General features: G+C 35.3%; 1 non-coding gene across 1 annotated transcript; it reads right to left on the bottom strand.

Annotated features, from left to right (window-relative positions):
* Positions 1–21,700: 21,700 nt before the first annotated feature.
* Positions 21,701–21,808, bottom strand: LOC148567799 (small nucleolar RNA R71). Its single transcript, XR_015882056.1, has one exon. It is a non-coding gene; the product is annotated as a small nucleolar RNA R71 (small nucleolar RNA).
* Positions 21,809–22,096: the final 288 nt, after the last annotated feature.

Here is a 22,096-nt window from a genome sequence, read left to right as displayed (position 1 = left end):
AGTGTCAATGGGTATCAAAATTGACCACCAAGAGTTCTCAAATCACCAAATCCATTATATCCAATGACTCAAATTTACTCAATTCCCTTAACTTAGACCAAGAGTTAACAAAACTACTCAAAAACTAAAGAGAACATTTCATCAAACACATAGAGTGCAATAAAAGTAAACATCATAAATTGTAAAAAATAGTAAAATCTACCAATTACTAATTGCAAGGAAAATAAAATTAACAACTCAATTCATCAAGGAAATAAGCATCAACATCAAATTGCATTAAATGTAAACCAAATCCAACACGAGTTCATCATCACAAAAGAGAGCAAAATGGAAAATTAACATTGCAACTAAGAGAATCAAGATGTAGAAACAAGAAGTTATAAAAGGAACAAGATGAGATCAAGTAATTAAACATGGATCTATGATAATCTAACCTAATCCTAACCTAATTCTAGAGAGAAGAGGGAGCTTCTCTCTCTAGAAAACAAACTAAAGGCTCATGTTGACTAAACTAATTTCTCCCCCTTTTGCTTGGACTTCAATTCTGCATGAAATACACTCAGAAACAATTTGGAATTGGGCCTGGGTAGCTCAGAAATTGCCCCCAGCATTTTGCCTTTAAGTGGGCCATGTAAGAGTATCGGCGCGTGCGTGCCATGTGCGCGTGCGCATCGATTAGCAAATTCTTCATCTGCGCAGACGTGTCATGTACGCGTGCGCGTCTCTATGTGAAACCACTTTTGCACGTGCGTGCCTTGTACGCGTGTGCGCCCATTGATGCATTTCCAATCTTTGTTTCTTCATGCATTCTCCACTTTGCATGCTTTTCTCCTCATTTCTTCCATCCAATACTTGCCTTATGAACCTGAAATCACTCGACAAACACATCAAGGTATCGAATGGAATCAAAGTGAATCAAAATCACCAATTTAAAGGCCTAAAAAGCATGTTTTACACTTAAGCACAATTCAAGGGAGAATTACAAAACCATGCTATTTCATTGAATAAATGTGGAAAAAGATGGTAAAATCCCCTAAAATAAGCACAAGATAAATCACGAAATCGGGGTTTATCAGACCACTCTCAGTTTCATGACTGAAACAAGGTCTTCCATTAGAAATTTGGAGGCATAGGTGGGTCAGCTGAGTAAAAGAGTTACTGAAATCCCTCCTAGTTCTCTCCCAAGCAATACAGAAGAGAATCCAAAGAGAGAGTGCAAGGCCATCAATATGTCCAACATGGCCGAACCTGTAGAGGAGGGAAAGGCAGTTAATTCCAGTGAGGAAGACCTCAATGGACGTCCACTGGCCACTAAGGAGTTCCCTAATGAGGATATAAAGGAATCTGAGGCTCATACAGAGACTATAGATATTGCACTGAACTTACTGTTGCCATTCATGAGCTCTGATGAGTATTCTTCCTCTAAAGAGGATGAAGATATTATTGAAGAGCAAGTTGCTCTGTATCTTGGAGCAATCATGAAGCTGAATGCCAAGTCATTTGATAATGAGACTTGGGAGGATGAACCTCCATTGCTCATCAATGAACTGAATGCTTTGGTTCAACTGAAATTACCTCAGAAGAAACTGGATCTTGGAAAGTTCTTAATCCCCTGTACCATAGGCACCATAACCTTTGAGAAGGCTCTGTGTGACCTAGGGTCAGGTATAAACCTCATGCCACTCTCTGTAATGGAGAAACTAGGGATCTTTAAGGTACAAGCTGCTAAATTCTCACTAGAATTGGCAGACAAATCAAGGAAACAGGCTTATGGAGTTGTAGAGGATGTCTTAGAGAAGGTTGAAGGCCTGTACATCCCTGCTGATTTCATAATCCTAGACACTGGGAAGGATGAAGATGAATCCATTATCCTTGGAAGACCCTTCCTAGCCACAGTAAAAGCTGTGATTGATGTGGACAAAGGAGAGTTGGTCCTTTAATTGAATGAGGACTACCTTGTGTTTAAGGCTCAAGGATCTTCTTCTGTAACCATGGAGAGGAAGCATGAAAAGCTTCTCTCAATACAGAGTCAAACAGAGCCCCCATACTCAACTTCTAAGTTTGGTGTTGGGAGGCCACCATTAAGCTCTGAATCTCTGTGAAGCTCTCTAAGAGCTCACTGTCAAGCTATTGACATTAAAGAAGCGCTTATTGGGAGGCAACCCAATGTTATTTAATTATATTTATTTGTTTTCCATTGTTATTTTATATTTTCTTTAGGTTGATGATCATGTGAAGTCATAAAAATAACTGCAGAATTAAAGCGGAATAAAAAACAGCATAAAAAATAGCACACCCTAGAGGACAGGCTTACTGGCGTTTAAACGCCAGTAAGGATAGCAGAATGGGCGTTAAACGCCAGAATGGGCAGCATTCTGGGCGTTTAACGCCAGAAAGGGCTGTCTGGCGTTTGGCTGGCGTTAAACGCCAGAAATGGTAGACAGACTGGCGTTTAACGCCAGAAAAGGGTGTCTGGCTGGCGTTAAACACCAGAAAGGGGCAGCAGACTGGCGTTTAACGCCAGGAAAGGTAGTAGAGCTGGCGTTAAACACTAGAATTGGCACACAGAGGGTGTTTACACGCCAGAATGGTGGAGGGAGCAGAATTCCTTGACACCTCAGGATCTGTGGACCCCACAGGATCCCCACCTACCCCACCTCTTCTTCTCTTCTCTTCACACCTTTCCATAACACTCTTCCCCAAATACCCTTCACCTATCAAATCTTACCCTCTTCTCCATAATCTCTTCACCACTCACATCCATCCATCATAAAACTCCACCTACCTCACCATTCAAATTCAAACCGTTTCCCTCCCAAACCTAACCCCTATTACACGCATTCCCTCTCTCGCTTACCCTATAAATACCCCTCCTCACCACCTTCAATTTCACACATCTTACACACCTCCACCCCCTTGGCCGAATTCACTCATCCCCTCCATCTCCTCCATTTCTTCTTCTTCTCCTCATTTCTTCCTTCTTTTTGCTCGAGGACGAGCAAACATTCTAAGTTTGGTGTGGAAAAAGCTCTGCTTTTTATTTTTCCATAACCATTAATAGCACCTAAAGCCGGAAAAACTTCTAGAAAGAGGAAAGAGAAGGCAATTGCTTCCACCTCCGAGTCATGGGAGATGGAAAAATTCATCTCATAAGTGCATCAAGACCACTTCTATGAAGTTGTGGCCAAGAAAAAGGTGATCCCCGAGGTCCCTTTCATGCTCAAAAAGAGTGAATATCCGAAGATCCAACATGGAATTCGAAGAAGAGGTTGGGAAACTCTCACCAACCCCATCTAACAAGTCAGAATCTTAATGGTTCAAGAGTTCTATGCTAATGCATGGATCACTAGGAACCATGACCAAAGTGTGAACCCGAACCCAAAGAATTGGCTCACAATGGTTTGGGAGAAATACTTGGATTTCAGTTCGGAAACTATGAGGTTGGCATTCAACTTGCCAATAATGAGAGGAGATCCTCATCCTTTCACTAGAAGAGTCAACTTTGATCAAAGGTTAGACCAAGTCCTCATAGACATCTGTGTGGAAGGAGCTCAATGGAAGAGAGACTCAAGAGGCAAGTCGGTTCAATTGAGAAGGCCTGACCTCAAACCCATGGCTAGGGGATGGTTAGAGTTCATCCAACGCTCTATCATTCCTACTAGCAACCGGTCTGAAGTTACTGTAGACCGGGCTATCATGATCCATAGTATCATGATTGGAGAGGAAGTAGAAGTTCATGAGATCATATCTCTAGAACTATACAAGGTAGCTGACAAGCCCTCCACTTTGGCAAGGTTAGCCTTTTCTCATCTCATCTGTCACCTATGCAATTCAGCTGGAGTTGTCATAGAGGACGACATCCTTATTGAAGAGGACAAGCCCATCACTAAGAAAAGGATGGAGCAAACAAGAGAGCCCACTCATGGACCTCAACAAGAGCGTGAGGAAATTCCTCATCATGAAATCCCTGAGATGCCTCAAGGGATGCACTTTCCTCCACATAACTATTGGGAGCAACTCAACACCTCTTTAGGAGGTTTGAGTTCTAACATGGAGCAACTAAGAGTGGAGCACCAAGAGCACTCCATCATCCTCCATAAAATAAGAGAGGACCAAAAGGCCATGAGAGAAGAGCAACAAAGGCAAGGAAGAGACATAGAGGAGCTCAAGCACTCCATAAGATCTTCAAGAGGAAGAACTAGCCACCATCACTAAGGTGGACCCGTTCTTTAATTTCCTTGTTCTTATTTTCCTGTGTTTTTCGATTTTTATGCTTTATGTTTTATCTATGTTTGTGTCTTTATTACATGATTATTAGTGTTTAGTGTCTATGTCTTAAAGCTATAAATGTCCTATGAATCCTTCACCTTTCTTAAATGAAAAATATTTTCTGAAAAAGAAAAAGAAGTACATGAATTTCGAATTATATCTTGAAAATAATAAAATTATTTTGATGTGGTGGCAATACTTTTTGTTTTCTGAATGAATGCTTGAACAATGCATATTTTTGATATTGTTGTTTATGAATGTTAAAATTGTTGGCTCTTGAAAGAATAATGAAAAAGGAGAAATGTTATTGATAATACGAAAAATCATAAAATTAATTCTTGAAGCAAGAAAAAGCAGTAAAAAACAAAGCTTGCGAAAAAAAAGAAAAAAATGAAGAAAAAAAGAAAAAAAGAAAGAAAAAGAAAAAACAAGCAGAAAAAGCCAATAGCCCTTTAAACCAAAAGGCAAGGGTACAAAGGATCCAAGGCTTTGAGCATTAATGGATAGGAGGGCCCAAAGGAATAAAATACTGGCCTAAGCAGCTAAACCAAGCTGTCCCTAACCATGTGCTTGTGGCGTGAAGGTGTCAAGTGAAAAGCTTGAGACTGAGCGGTTAAAGTCGTGGTCCAAAGTAAAAAGAGTGTGCTTAAGAGCTCTGGGCACCTCTAACTGGGGACTCTAGCAAAGCTGAGTCACAATCTGAAAAGGTTCACCCAGTTATGTGTCTGTGGCATTTATGTATCCTGTGGTAATATTGGAAAACAAAATGCTTAGGGTCACGGCCAAGACTCATAAAGTAGCTGTGTTCAAGAATCAACATACTGAACTAGGAGAATCAATAACACTATCTGAATTATGAGTTCCTATGGATGCCAATCATTCTAAACTTCAAAGGATAAAGTGAGATGCCAAAACTATTCAGAAGCAAAAAGCTACTAGCCCCGCTCATCTAATTGGAACTGAGCTTCATTGATATGTATCCGGTGGTAATACTGGAAAACAAAATGCTTAGGGTCACGGCCAAGACTCATAAAGTAGCTGTGTTCAAGAATCAACATACTGCACTAGGAGAATCAATAACACTATCTGAATTCTGAGTTCCTATGGACGCCAATCATTCTAAACTTCAAAGGATAAAGTGAGATGCCAAAACTATTTAGAAGCAAAAAGCCACTAGCCTCGCTCATCTAATTGGAACTGAGCTTCATTGATATTTGAAATTTATTGTATTTTCTCTTCTTTTTATCCTATTTTGTTTTTAGTTGCTTGGGGACAAGCAACAATTTAAGTTTGGTGTTGTCATGAGCGGATAATTTAGACCCTTTTTGGCATTGTTTTTACATAGTTTTTAGTATGTTTTAGTTACTTTTTATTATATTTTTATTAGTTTTTATTCAAAAATCACATTTCTAGACTTTACTATGAGTTTGTGTGTTTTTCTGTGATTTCAGGTATTTTCTGGCTGAAATTGAGGGACCTGAGCAAAAATCTGATTCAGAAGCTAAAAAAGGACTGCAGATGCTATTGGATTCTGACCCTCCTGCACTCGAAGTGGATTTTCTTGAGCTACAGAAGCCCAATTAGCACGCTCTTAATTGCATTGGAAAGTAGACATCTTGGGCTTTCCATAAATATATAATAGTTCATACTTTGCCCGAGATTTGATGGCCCAAACTGGCGCTCAAAGCCAGCCTAAAATTTCCTGGCGTAAAACGCCAGAACTAGCACCAGAATTGGAGTTAAACGCCCAAACTGGCACCAAAGCTGGCGTTTAACTCCAAGAACAGCCTATGCATGTAAAAGCTTCAATGCTCAGCCCAAGCACACACCATGTGGGCCCTGGAAGTGGATTTCTACACTATCTGCACTTAGTTACTCATTTTCTGTAAACCTAGGTTACTAGTATAGTCTAAAAACTACTTTTAGAGATTTATTTTATATCTTTGGATCACTTTTGATCTTTGATCATCTTTTGTAACTTTTATGTTACATTTGGGAGGCTGGCCATTCGGCCATGCCTAGACCTTTTTCACTTATGTATTTTCTACGGTGGAGTTTCTACACCCCAAAGATTAAGGTGTGGAGCTCTGCTGTTCTTCATAAATTAATGCAATTACTACTGTTTTCTATTCAATCACGTTTGATTCCATTCTAAGATACTCACTCGTACTTCAATCTGGAGAATGATATGATCCGTGACACTCATCATTATTCTCAATTCTATGAACGCGTGCCTGACAACCACTTTCGTTCTATCTGAGCTCAACGTAGTCATTGGGCGACAACTTGAGTGCGTATCTCTTGGGTATCTAATACACAGATCGAGTCCATGAGATTAGTATCTTCGTGGTATAGGCTAGAACCAATTGGCAGCATTCCTGGGATCCGGAAAGTCTAAACCTTGTCTGTGGTATTCTGAGTAGGATCTGGGAAGGGATGACTGTGAAGAGCTTCAAACCTGCGAATGTTGGGCGCAGTGATAGTGTGCAAAAGGACAAGGGTCCTATTCCGAAGCTAGTGGGAACCGACAGATGATTAGTCGTGCGGTAGCTGTACATGGTATTTTTCATCCGAGACGAGAAATCCGACAGTTGATTAGCCGTGCAGAGATCGTACCTGGTATTTTTCATCCGAGAGGATCATACAGCTTGCCATGGAAGGGAGCACGCATGATTGGAAGAAGGCAATAGGAAAGCAGATGTTCAGAAGCAACAAAGCATCTCCAAATGCTTATCTGAAATTCCCACCAATGAATTACATAAGTACCTCTATCTTATTTTATGTTTAATTTATATTTTAATTATCAAAACCTCATAACCATTTGAATCCGCCTGACTGAGATTTACAAGATGACTATAGCTTGCTTCAAGCCGACAGTTTCCATGGGATCGACCCTTACTCACGTAAGGTTTATTACTTGGACGACCCAATGCACTTGCTGGTTAGTTGCGCGGAGTTGTGAAAAGTGTGAATCACAATTTCATGCACTAATAAACCTTTCAAGATTATTCAATTAAAAATTATGTGTAACAAAATCAAAATAAAAATTTAGAAACATTATTTACAAATTAACTATTTATAAACGTTGTTAAATTTAATTATTTATTTTTAATTAGTATTTAATTTGAAGCCGAGATAAAAATTTATATTCAAAGCACTCTCTATCTTCATGCATAATTTCAATTGTTAAAAAATATTTTATTTTTTTAATTTTATATTTAATTTTTTAAATTATCTTTAATTTTATTATTTTTTTTAAATTATTAATTTATATTTTTATTATATCCCTTACTATATCAAACATTATTCTCTCTTGCTATTCTTCTCTATACACATACCAGTCATTGTCTCATCGCCATTATTATTATATTACCTTATTCTCCTTTCTCGTTTTTTCTTTCTCCTTCCATTTTCTCTTCACCCGACCGTCCGTAATTAATTATCATCAAGTATTATTATCGCAACTTTTAATCTTGTCGATCACTTTGATTTATAACCATCTATTCTCTTAACTTTTATGAGTTATTGAAGTTTCGCTAAAAAAAAGTAAGACATAAAGCATTTAAAATTTTTACCCAAATTATTAAATTAACTTTTAGAATGTGTAAAATTTATAAATTTAAATTAAATAAGATATTAAACAAATTTATTATGTTGTTATTACGCATAACAAAAAAAATTAGAAATATTATTTACAAATTAACTATTTATAAATATTATTAAGTTTAATTATTTATTTTTAATAGTATTTAATTTGAAATCGAGATAAAAATTTATATTCAAAGGACTCTTTATCTTCATGCATAATTCCAATTGATAAAAAATATTTTATTTTTTTTAATTTTATATTTAATTTTTTAATTTTTTTAATTTCATTATTTTTCAAAATTATTAATTTAAATTTTTATTCTATTCCCTTACTATATCAAACACTATTCTTTCTCTTATTATTATTCTCTATACACATACTTGTCATTGTCTAATCGCCATTATTATATTATATATTACTTTGTTCTTTCTCATTTTTTCTTCTCCTTCCACTTTCTCTTCACCCTACCGTAATTAATTATCACCAAGTATTTATATATTATATCTTTTATATGTTAATCAAATAACCAGTGTCATATGCCAAACAAATGATATTATAGAAGTCAAAATAAATTATATTTTTGTAATATAATTTATTTATTTTAGTTTAATTTAAAAATAAATATTCACGTACTCAAATTTTAAGTATAATACTCAGTATAATTAATAATTTAAAAATTAAAAAAATAATATTATCCCATATCAAATAATTTAAAAGAGAAAAAAATGAATTTAACAAAATATTAGACTTTTCCAATTCATCGTTGATAGGTACAGACATATTAAAAAAATAAAGAATATATCTAAGATGAAAAAAAATTAGTTCTTCCTTGGTAAGAGAAAAAGATAGAACACTATCTTTGTACGTGAAATATTGGGGACAAATTAAAAAGGTAGAAGAATGATGAAAATATTAATTGGGTAAGTAAATTAAAGAGAAAATAAAATATAGGTAGAAGTTACATGTGAATTTAGTAACTGCAATAAATCTAAATAAAATTTGTAAAGATGGATGTGATGAAATCGATGGTGTTGAAGGTAAAAAAATAATAGCAGCAAGAGAAATATAACAAAGTGTATTAAGAGGTCAAAAAAAAAAAGTAGTAGAATGGATGAAATTATAAAAAAAATAAAAAGATATATTTTTTATGATTACAAAAGAATTCTAATAGAATAATTAGAATGAGGTTAAACTGCTGGACAGGCTATCAGAGTACAGACATACTCAAAACAGCACTATATAAGCAAAGACTAACATAAAATTAAACAAATCATAATTTAAATGAATACCTCAGAATATAATAAGATCTATACAAAAAAATTATTTATCACCACTAGTTAAACACTTGTTTCCTTTTAATTATTCTTTTTCTCATTTCATATATGGCCACAAAAATAAACTTTTTGAATAATTGTTTGGTGCAGAGAAAAGTTCATAAGATAAAGGAGAATCAGAAAAAAATAAAAAATAAATAAAAAAAGAGAGATTGTGGGAGTAAAGAATTGAATAGAAGTTATGCATGAGTTTTTTGTAACTGTTAGTGAAATATGTTAGTGAAATAAGTAACAGTAAAATATTTTTGAATTATGTTAATAGGGTTAAAATAGGAAATAGAAAATTGGACACCAAACTTCATATATTGGCATTATATATTGTTATAGATATATAGCAATTAGCACATAAAGTACAAAAGTGTAAGATAGCCTGATGCCAAGGCATACATCTTGTTATGTTGACGTTAGACGATGTTTGGTTAGTGTCTTTGAGATATAAATACATAGACACAAATATACAGTAAGACATAGACACAAAATACAAAATTTTTTTAACTATGTTTGGTGATGATATACAAGACGCATTGATTTGAACCAAATATCATATTTACACCTATCGCTGCAATACCACTACCAGCATTACTTTCCACCATTACTGCCATTAATTTTTCAACTTCAGTCTAAATAACTATGAACTATCATCAAAATCTTTAATCTAATAAGCAAATCAATAATTTTTTATATATAAAAAAATTAAAATAGAGATTCAAGAAAAAAAAAAGAAACTTGAACAAAATATATCCAATGAGAAAGAATAATGGGCAACAAAAAAAATATAAGAAGCAATCACAATTTGAAAAACAGATATGGAGCCAGTGAAGATAGATCTATATGCAGGGAAAGGCAATGGAGGCGTCAGCACCGGCACGAGCCAACAAAGGCAATAGAGGCAACGGAGGTGGGTGAAGGTAGATCTGGAAACAAAGTAAGGCAACAGAGATATCGACACATGTGACGGAGAAGAGAGGCAGGCCAAGGCAGATCTACAGGCAACACGACGACAAGGATGATGATGCTGATGGCGGAGGGCGATAGGGATGCGGCACAATGATGGTGATGACAACAACGCTGGGAGGGAGATGGGGGTGGCGGTGGCAGAGGAAGAGAGAGAAGGAAGAAGAGAGGAAGAGAGGCAGATAAAGGAAGGAGGCGGTGGTGATACCGGTAATGGTGGTGGTGACAATGGTGGAAGGAGAAGGCAGAGGTAGAACGGAGGTAGGAAGATGGAATGAATTGGAGAAGAAGAGGGAGAGTTATGGGATTAGGGTAAAGGATAAAATTAGAATTTTAAAAAATAACCAGGGATAAAATTGAAAAAATTTGTGTCTCATGGATTATGTCTTAGTGTCACAGCTTGAAGGAGATATACAAAATACATCTATTTTATGTACATCTGTGTGTAACTGTGTCCATTAAAATTTTGTGTCTCAAAAAACAAATGGTGTACACGTTCCACCATGTTCATGTCTCTAGTGGACATGGACATGAACCAAACGAGACCTTAGTGATCACTAGAAGAGTACATAGAGCTTCATGCACTGGAGCACGGAGGATCTTCTGAGTGCTGACTCACTGCAAGACCAGGCCAGTTCACGGGTTTAGACTGAACCGATAAATTTTCTATAGGTTTGTGCCAAATCGGCCAGTTTTGGACAGTTTAATTATTTATCCGATCCACGTTTTCACTTGAATTGGCCAGACCATTAGTTTTTCGGTTGACTAGCCGATTCTAATAACTATGAATATATGATCTAATTGTTATAATTTTTATATTATTAAATCTAGAATATACTTAAAAAATAAATTGTTATGATGACATATCAAATCAATTTTATAATATTTTATTCAATTGATCAATATAGTAAAATATTAGAATTCAACTCATCGCACATAAAAAAAACAATAGTATAAATTAATAAGACTTATATCTAAATATGGTATTTTGAGTTGATCCGGTCTGATTCACTATGTCCTGTCTTAAGTAGGCGGTCAACCATTAACTATGTTTTAGGGTAGGTATGAGTAATGCCCAATAATAATTGTTTGGATATGGAGTAGATATGGGTAGTGGTCACTCGACCTCATACCTAATGTAGTGATCAAACTCCCGATATGTCATAATCATACTAGAAGTCGAGTGCTATTAACTTGCCTTCCTGTAACTATTAATATATTATATGAGCATGTTACCTTGTTAAAACGTTATGTTTTATAGGTAATTCTTTTTGAAACGTTTGCAGAATAGATATAGCAAGCCATTCATAATAATAATAAAAAAAACAGAAATATAAATACAACTAAAACAGCAGGTAATCAAACTCATAATATACATTACATACAATGTCATACATACACCCAGATAGTAAATATGTACATATATTGACATACGACACTCCAGGGTCTAGCCCATAGGAAAAGCCTCTAAATTGGCGCACATGCTAGTCTAGTAACTCTAAACACACCTAATCTCACAATTGTACTAACAAAAGTGAGAGACAACTCTATGTCGATGCTAAGCTGAAGTGCCAGCTGCCAGCTGGTCGCTCCCTGAACTCAGCTGCTCCACCTTAAGGTTGATCTCCAGATCGTCCTCCTCCTCTTCTTCTGGCGCTACAAAAATATCCTCCATCCTACCAGATGAGCTGTTACCATTGCTCCCGTCTATGTAAATAGGACCGTTGGCATTGATGTGTGAGCATCTTTTCTCTATTTTCTTATTATTTTAGATACGAATTTATTGAGTTTTATTGAGATTATAGTGTTTGAAGCCTATTTGGATGCTACTTTGGGGCGCATTGTGGTTTTATTTATTTCAAAAAAAATCTGAGTGAGTTTGGCAGAGTTCGTGCAGAAGAAAAAGGAAAAAAATTGATGCTGCCAAGCTGGTGCCAAATGCCGCTACCTGGTGTTTGGCGCCAAGCACCTCGTAACACATGCGAGCCTTCTGCAAGCTGGTGCTAGACGCCACGACCGGGCATTTAGCGCTAGGTGCTTCGTAATTCGTGCCCAGGACCACACATTATTGGCGCTAAATGCTGAGTTGGGCGTTTAGTGCCAGGAAGACAACAACACCATAATTCTCTTCTGCCTAACGGCGCTAAACGTTGAGCGCCAGTAGTGCATACATGAATTTCAAAGAAGGGCTTCATGGCTGAAGATTTAATTAATTATTTATTTTCTTTTCATTATTAGTTAAAACAAAACATAATTTGTTGGCCTTTTAATAGTTATTATTTTATTTCAGTTTCAAATCAATTAGGTTAGATATAAAAGGGGAAAAGATACAGCCCTTCGGGCTCTCCTCCTTCTTCTCCTTCTTCCTCATTCTACACTTTACAAACTTTGGGAACCCTAGTTTTCTTTGAACCATGAGCAACTAAACCTCCTCTGTTAAGGTTAGGAGCTCTGTTTATTCTATCGATTAGTACTATTGTCATACTGATTTAAATTCAAGGATTACTTTCGTTTTTCATCTTATGAATTTGAGTATATTGGAAGATAACTCTTTTTCTACATGAATTCTTGTTGATTCTTGGAAAAGTTAACTCACTTGAATAACAGCTTGAAAATAGATCCTCATAACTCTCTAATTGCTTGTACTTAACGTGATACGTGACATATAATCACCTTATCTTTGAGTAATTAAGGTTTGTGCGGCTAATAAACTAGAATTGAACTTAAACCTCTAATCTAAATTAAGTGACCAAAGAATTGACGGTTGATTAGGTCAAAGGAGATTAGATCACTGAGGAATTAGGGTTTAGTCAACTAAAGTTTGCCATGAATTAAATTTTGTATGATTAAAGTAGTTGGTAAGAATTGTTAATCTGGAAAAATAAATATCTCTGGAACTTTAACTTTTTCTCACATACTCATCACACCAAAGTCATTGTTTGCTTTCTAAATTGTTGAATTACCGTTTAATGCTTTTGAACACAAAGCACTCCTTTTTGCTTGTCTGACTAAGTGAGTCATTTGACTGTTGTTGCTTGGTCCATCAATCCTCGTGGAATCGACCTTCACTCACCTGAGGTATTACTTGGTATGACCCGGTGCACTTGTCGATTCAGTTGTGGTATTCGAAATTCCACGACCAAGTTTTTGGGGCTGTTGCCGGGGATTGATTGTGATTGACAACTAGTCGTTGTTTGATTGCTTATATTAGATGTCTTTACTATAATTTTATTTAATTTTATTTCTTTTATTTTTCAAAAATTTAGTTTAAGGTTGTTTAAAATTGTTCCTTTAGTTTTGAAATTAAGTTTGGTGTTTCTTTTAGTTTATTTATTTTATTTTCCTAATTTCTCTTCTCATTATTTTCGAAATTTTTTGTTTAATTACTTCTATTAATTTTTAAAAATTGTTACTTTACTTATTTAGTTTATTTTGTTTTATCCCTTTTACTCAGGTTACTTCACTGGGAATTCTCTTCACTCTGACGTAAAGATTTCCACTTTTTCTTGCTTTATGTTTGTTTATGAGTAGGAACAGGGACAAAAAACCTCTTTTGGAATTTGTTCCTGAGATTGAGAGAACTTTAAGAATGCGTTTACAGCAGGCTAGAGCTTACAAAACTATTGAGAATCTCAAGGATAATTTTGAGAAGGAATTTGAAGAAGTTTCTATGGATCCAAACAATAATAACAATGTTGTTAATCCTCATGTTCTCAATGCTTCTAATATGCCTGTGCAACCTAGAAGGACACTGGGCTCATACACTACCTCTAACCCTAACTTCTATAGCAATAGCATTGTTGTACCTCCTGTGACTGCTAACAATTTTGAGTTGAAGCCTCAGCTCATCTCTCTGGTGAAACAGAATCATCAGTTTCATGGACTCTCGCAAGAAGACCTAAACTTATTTATCTCTAACTTCCTGCAAATCTATGATACAATGAAGACCAATAGAGTTCATCCTGATGTCTATAAGTTGTTGCTCTTTTCATTTGCTATATGGGACAGAGCCAAGCAGTGTCTTGACTCATAATCCAAGGAGAGCTTAGATACATAGGACAATTTGGTTAATAGATTCTTAACCAAGTTCTTTCCACCTCAGAAGCCAACCAAGTTGAGGAATGATGTTCAGACTTTCTGGCAGAGAGAGGGTGAATCTTGCCGAGGATAAGTGTCGGTTAGGAATTACCAAAGAGGTTTTCCAATTTAACGTCGCGAAGTATAGTCCCAACCAACAAGATATCCTCTAGTCAAAGTTAGAAAATGTGTCACAACAATAAAATCAATAACCGGGAGTAGAATCCCAGGTCGTTCTCCCTAGGAGTTGACATAAGATGCACATCATTGGTTAGGGGTTCTTTGGGGATGTTTGGAGTTGAATGCAAGAAAAGTAAATAACTAGACATTAAAGCGATGAACACTAACAATTAAAATAAGAAAGCTAAGAGATCAAGCTAACAAGGATGAATCACAATCAATCAATGTAAAAACCTTGGCTAGGGGTGAGAATTGAAATTTCTATCCTCATTATCATCATCAATTGTGACAAGAATTGTCCATTGCTCCCACTTAGTTAACCTCTAACAATGAAGGAAAGTCAAGTGATATAATTGACTCTAATCCATATATCCTAGTCAAATCCTACTGAAAGACTAGCTTTGGTGGAATTCAAGTCAACTAGCAACTTCCAATTATCAATCAACAAAAGACTTTGACAGTTCAAGAGTCTCCAATTGCTCAACCCCCAAGCCAAGAGTAGAAATATACTCCATAGACATAAGTAACATTTTCTCAAATACTTGGTGAGTGAGAATATAAGACATTATGAAATTGAAAAAGCAATTCAAATTAAAGTTATCCACTACAAACAACTAACAATAACAAAGCAATTAACAACAAGGAATATGAAATTCTTCAATGCATTAATGGAAATTAATCTCAACAAGATCCAATTTCAAGATCCAAAATAACTAGAATAACAAGAACACTAAATGAAGTTGGAGAAGGGAAATTACAAATTAAAACAATCCAAAATTGGAATTAACACAGATCTAACCAAAGGATCCAAGTGAAATTGAATTGAGAAACTAAAACCTAGAGAAAAGTGAGAGTTTTTCTCTCTAGAATTCAAACTAAAACTAAAAACTAAAGTGTGTAATGATTGTCTAGATGCCATTCCCCTTCATTCCCAGTGTCTTATCCTCAATTTGGGCTCAAAACTGGGCCAAACATTAGCTCAGAAATCGCCCCCAGCATTTTCTCTTTAATGAGGCACGTGCTGCTTGTCACGCGTACGCGTCAGCCACGCGTATGCATCGCTGCACTCACCATGTGTATGCATCAGTCACGCTTTCGCATCAGTCACATGTACGTGTCGGTTGAAAGATGGCTTGATCACGCGTACGCGTCAGCCATGCGTACACTTCGGTTTTAGCTTCCCAAATCTTTAATTTTTTGTGTTCCTTCCGCCTTTGCATGCTTCCTTTTCATCCTCTATGCCATTCTTTCCCTATAACCCAGAGATCACTCAACAAACATATCACGACATCGAATGGTAATAAGAGAGGATTAAAAATTAGCAATTTTAAGGCTAGGAAGCATGTTTTCATTCTTAAGCACAAATTAGGAAGAAATCTCAAAAACATGCAATTTACATGAATAAGTGTGAAAATAGTTGACAAAATCCACTTAATTCAATACAAAATAAATCATAAAATGGTGGTTTATCAAATCTCTTTATGAAGCCTAGGAGAAGTACAAGATGATGCTCAGAAAGTGTCCTCTTGACATATTTTTTAGACTGAATTTTTACAGATTTTCTATGATAGAGTTACTGACGTAACAACTCAAGTTTTCAAAAAATTAAATTATGAGTTATTTACGATTTATTATCATTGTTGAGAATTTTATTTTAAGAAAATTATTTTACTGAGGATAATTAAATAGAGTTTCATGATAATTGAAGTTTAAATTAATTAGAATTTTATTATAATCTTTATATAATTGAATATTTCACATAATTTCAGTCATTGAAAAATAAGAAAGAATAGTGTAATTTAATTTAAGTAAATTTCTATTATGAATAATTTATAATTTAATTCAAGTTCCTTAATTTTAGAAAATAATTTATTAAGAATGATTAAATTGATTTTATAAATACTTTAAGTTTAAGTCCATTAATATTTATGTATAATTTTTATTATAATTAGTTATTTTATAAATTGAAATGAAAGTTTCGGTGATAGAAAAATAATGAAAAGTTATATCATTTAATTTGAATAATTAATATTGATTTAAACTATAAAAATGTGATTAATATGTTTATTTTATAATTTAAATTAGAAATAGTTAATTAAACTTAGCAGTATGTTGAGAAATAAAATTTTTAAATATTTTTAATAGAGTAGATTTACTTTTAAAATTATTTTATCCTCCAATTTTATCAAAATATCTATTCATATCTATCTTTATTCATTTATAAAATCCCTAATTTCTAACCCTAATTCCCAAATTGAAAATCAAAAACCATAATTTCCTAAAACAAAACCCTAACCCTTCACCCAATACACACACACACTGAACACAGAGGGAGACGGATGAGAGTGCGGGAAGGGAAGAGAGGGAGGAGAAAGGAGACGGTGCTGGCTGGGGGCCTCGCCGCCGTCGTCGTCGAGCTGAGGGAAATAGAGGTTCGTAGTGGAGTGAAAGAGAGAGAGCGAAGGCACGGGAGAGAATGGAGGCATTTTGCGCTACCATCGCCACCGATTTGCCACCGCTGAAGCTTCCCATGATGCCATCTACTTGCTGTCAAACCGTCACCGCCATTGTGCTGTCGAGAAGAGAGATCCCGCGCCGCACCTCCCTCACTGTTGACCCATCGAAGCTAGCATGACAGAAGAGGAGGAAGGGACGTGGTCTTATGCTGTCACTGTCGCGCCTCACTGCCGCAGCCGTGGAGACCTCCCGCGCTGTTGGAATCGCGAACTGAGGAGGAAGGAGGAGCTGATCCTGTTGCGGTTGCCGCCACTAGTAATATGAGGAGAAGGAAGCTCGTGATAGGGAACATGAGAGGGACCCGTTGCTACCGTCGTCAGCCGTCGCAGTTGTTGAAGCCACCAACGTCGCTGCTATTGTCATCAGAGAGCCACCGTTGGAGTCACTGTGCCATTGTCGCTGCTGTGGATTTGCTCTGCCGCTGAACCAAGCTAAGGAAGAAGAGACAGAACGTGGCGGGAGAGGGAGGGGGACCGCTTTCGCCACTGCCTAGGTCGCTGTGGTACAAGCCGCCGTTGATGGAGTTACCGTGTTTAGTGATTTTCGTGAGTTTTGACATTGAGGTAGGGGATTTTTTTTTTTAAAATTAATCGTTTTAATTTATGAATGCTAATAAAGTTTAGTGAGTAACTGCAAATAATTTATAAATATTTTGTGTGATTAATTGATAGAAATAAACTTGGTTTGAAGTTGTGAAATTTAGATTAAGTTTGGTATTGAGATGATGTTCTAGTGTCTCAATTAGTTTATTGAGTTTAGGTTATGGCTGTGAATGTCACTGGGTTTTGTTGTTATGAGTGATTGATGAGCGGATAATTTATACCCTTTTTGGCATTATTTTTACATAGTTTTTAGCATGTTCTAGTTACTTTTTATTATATTTTTATTAGTTTTTATGCAAAAATCATATTTCTGGACTTTACTATGAGTTTGTGTATTTTTCTGTAATTTCAGGTATTTTCTGGCTGAAATTGAGGGATCTGAGCAAAAGTCTGATTCAGAGGCTGAGAAAGGACTGCAGATGCTGTTGGATTTCGACCCTCCTGTACTCGAAGTATATTTTCTGGAGCTACAGAAGCCCAATTAGCGCGCTATTAATTCCGTGAAAAGAAGACATCTTGGGCTTTCCAGCAATGTATAATAGTCCATACTTTTTCCGAGATTTGATGGCCCAAACTGGCATTCAAACGCCCGGAAGTGGATTTCTGCACTATCTGCACTTAGTTACTTATTTTCTGTAATCCCTAGTAACTAGTTTAGTATAAATAGCACTTTTTACTATTGTATTCGCAGACTTTTGATCAGTTGGGAACCTCTTTTTCACTTTTATGTTACAATTGGGAGGCTGGCCATTCAGCCATGCCTAGACCTTTTTCTCTTATGTATTTTCTACGGTGGAGTTTCTACACCTCATAGATTAAGGTGTGGAGCTCTACTGTTCTTCATGAATTAATGAAAGTACTATTGTTTCTCTTTCAATTCACGCTTACTTCTTCTCTAAGATATACTCTCATACTTAATTCAGTTAAGTCAGAATGAAGGGGTGACCCGTGACAATCATCCACTATCTTCGTTACTCGCTTGGCCAATATCCGCATGCCTGACAACCACAAGCGGTCTACATGATGTTCAACGTAGTCATTGGATGACAGCCGGAGTATATTCTCTTGGGTCTCTAATCCACGGACCGAGTCCGTGAGGTTAAAACCTTCGTGGTATAGGCTAGAACCAATAGGCAGCATTTCTGAGATCCGGAAAGTCTAAACCTTGTCTGTGGTATTCCGAGTAGGATCTGGGAAGGGATGACTGTGACGAGCTTCAAAATCGCGAATGTTGGGTGCAGTGACAGTGTGCAAAAGGATAGAGAGATCCTATTCCGACACTAGTGAGAACCGACAGATGATTAGCCGTGCGGTAGCTGTACCTAGTATTTTTCATCCGAGACGAGAAATCCGACAGTTGATTAGCCGTGCAGAAACCATACTTGGTATTTTTTATCCGAGAGGATCATACACAGCTTGCCATGGAAGGGAGCACGCATGATTGGATGAAGACAATAGGAAAGCAGAGGTTCAGAAGCAACAAAGCATCTCCAAACGCTTATATGAAATTTCCACCAATGAATTACATAAGTATCTTTATTTTAATTTACATTTTATTTATCCTTTAATTATCAAAACCTCATAACCATTTGAATCCGCCTTACTAAGATTTACAGGATGACCATAGCTTGCTTCAAGCCGGCAATCTCCGTGGGATCGACCCTTACTCACGTAAAGTATTACTTGGACGACCCAGTGCACTTGCTGGTTAGTTGTACGGAGTTGTGAAAAGTGTGATCACAATTTCGTGCACCAAGTTTTTGGCGCCGTTGCCGGGGATTGTTCGAATTTGGACAACTGACGGTTCATCTTGTTGCTTAGATTGGGTAATTTTATTTTATGTTTAAGCTTTTTATTTTTATTTTCGAAAAAAAATTAATATAGTTTTCAAAAAATTCAAAATTTTTTTTAAGAATGAATTCTAGAGCTTCATGAGATATGTTGAAGCCTGGCTGGCTGTTAAGCCATGTCTAATCTTTTGGACTGAGGTTTCCAGTTTCCATTGTAGAAAGGACATGTCTGTATTTGTTATGCTAAAGCTTGGTTGGTCATTTGGCCATGTCTAATTCTTTTGGACCGAAGCTTTAGACTAACATTGTATGAATCTTGGAATTCTTATTAAAAATTTTAAATTTTTTTATTTTCTCTTTCCAAAATAATTTCGAAAAAAAATAATACAAAAAATTTAATAAAACCATAAAAACCAAAAATTTTTTATGTTTCTTGTTTGAGTCTTGTGTCAAATTTTAAGTTTGGTGTCAATTTCATCTTTTTAGTTTTTCTTAAATTTTCGAAAGATTCAACATGCATTATGTTTCTTGATCTTCAAGTTGTTCTTGATGATTTTCTTTGTTTAATCTTGTGATTTCTTGTTTTGTGCTTTTTGTTGTTTTTCATAGGCATTTTCGAATTCATAGTATCTAAACATTAAAAATTTCTAAGTTTGGTGTCTTGCATGTGTTTCTTTTCTTAAAAATTTTCAAAAATATGTTTTTGATATTCATCATGATTTTCAAAGTATTCTTGGTGTTCATCTTGACATTCAAAGTGTTCTTGCATGCATTATTTGTTTTGATCTTAAATTCTTATGTCTTGTGTCTTTTTGTTGTTTTTCTCTTTCTTCATTAATTCAAAAAAAAAAATAAAAAATAATATCTTTTCCTTATTTTACTCAAAAATTTCGAAATTTTGAGTTGACTTAGTAAAAAATTTTTAAATTTAGTTATTTCTTGTTAGTCAAGTCAAAATTTCAATTTAAAAACTTTATCTTTTCAAATCTTTTTCAAAAATCAAATATTTTTCATTTTTCTTCTTAATATTTTCGAATTTCTTAAATAAATTTTGAAAATCTTTTTCTTATTTTTATTTCATATTTTCAAAAACTTTACTAACAATTAATGTTTTGATTAAAAAATTTCAAGTTTTTTACTTTTCTCTTAAGAAAGGTTCAATCTTTAAATTCTAGAATCATATCTTTTAGTTTCTTATTAGTCAAGTCATCAACTTTAATTTTAAAAATCAAATCTCTTTAATTTTCTTTTCTATTATTTTTCAAAATAAATTTCAATCATATCTTTTTTAAAATTTAATTTCAAAATCTTTTTCTAACTTCTTATCTTTTCAAAATTTATTTTCAAATATTTTTCAATTAACCACTTGACTTGTTTGTTTTAATTTTAAAAAGTTTACTATTTCTTATCTTTTTCCCAAAAGAAATAAAAGCAAATTGAAAATTACTTAACTACTTTTTCACTTCTCATTTTCGAAAACAACTAACCACTTTTTCAAAATTCTTTTTAATTAACTAATTGTTTTAAATTCGAATTTTATTTTATTTGTTTTCTTAAATTTTGAATTCTAACTTAATTAATTAAATAAAAATAAAAATATTTTTCTTCTCCTTCTTCTTAAAATTCGAATACTCTCTCTCTCTCATATCTTTCTATTTATTTATTTATTTACTAACACTTCTTTTCTACTCGTAATTCGAACCCTCTCCCTCTCTCTGTGTTCGAATTCCTCTAATTCTCTCTCTACCTTATTCTTCTATTCTTCTATTCTTATACTCACATAAAGGAATCTCTATACTGTGACATAGATGATCCCTATTATCCTTTTGTTCTCTTCTTTTTCATATGAGCAGGAACAAGGATAAGGACATTCTTGTTGAAGCTGATCCTGAACCTGAAAGGACTCTGAAGAGGAAGCTAAGAGAAGCTAAAGCACAACACTCCAGAGAGGACCTTATAGAAATTTTCAAAAAAGAAGCAGACATGGCAGCCAAACCCAACAACAATGATGGAGATGCAAGGAAGATGCTTGGTGACTCTACTGCACCAACTTCCAACTTCTATGGAAAAAGCATCTCAATTTCTGCAATTGGAGTAAACAACGTTGAGCTTAAGCCTCAATTAGTTTCTCTAATGCAGCAGAATTGTAAGTTTCATGGACTTCCATTGGAAGATCCTCATCAGTTCTTAGCTGAATTCTTGCAAATCTGTGACACTGTTAAGACCAATGGGGTTGATCCCGAGGTCTACAGACTTATACTTTTCTCCTTTGCTGTAAGAGACAGAGCTAGGATATGGTTGGACTCACAACCTAAAGAAAGCCTGAACTCTTGGAAAAAGTTGGTCAATGCTTTCTTGGTCAAATTCTTTCCACCTCAAAAGATGAGAAAGCTTAGAGTGGAAGTCTAAACCTTCAGATAGAAGGAGGGTGAATCCCTCTATGAAGCTTGGGAAAGATACAAATAATTGATCAGAAGATGTCCTTCTGACATGCTTTCAGAATGGAGCATCTTATGTATATTCTATGATGGTCTATCTGAATTGTCCAAGATGTCATTGGACCACTCTGTTGGTGGATTTCTTCATCTGAAGAAAACACCTGCAGAAGCCCAAGAACTCATTGAAATGGTTGCAAATAACCAGTTCATATATACTTCTGAAAGAAATCCTATGAATAATGGGATGACTCAGAAGAAAGGAGTTCTTGAGATTGATACTCTGAATGCCATATTGGCTCAGAACAAAATATTGACTCAGCAAGTCAATATGATTTCTCAGAATTTG

This window comes from Arachis ipaensis, chromosome B4 (assembly GCF_059453495.1).
Source record: "Arachis ipaensis isolate K30076 ecotype BB chromosome B4, ASM5945349v1, whole genome shotgun sequence".
Lineage (NCBI taxonomy): Eukaryota > Viridiplantae > Streptophyta > Magnoliopsida > Fabales > Fabaceae > Arachis > Arachis ipaensis.
Note: the sequence above shows the minus strand (reverse complement) of the source record. Positions and strands in the feature narration are given on the sequence as shown.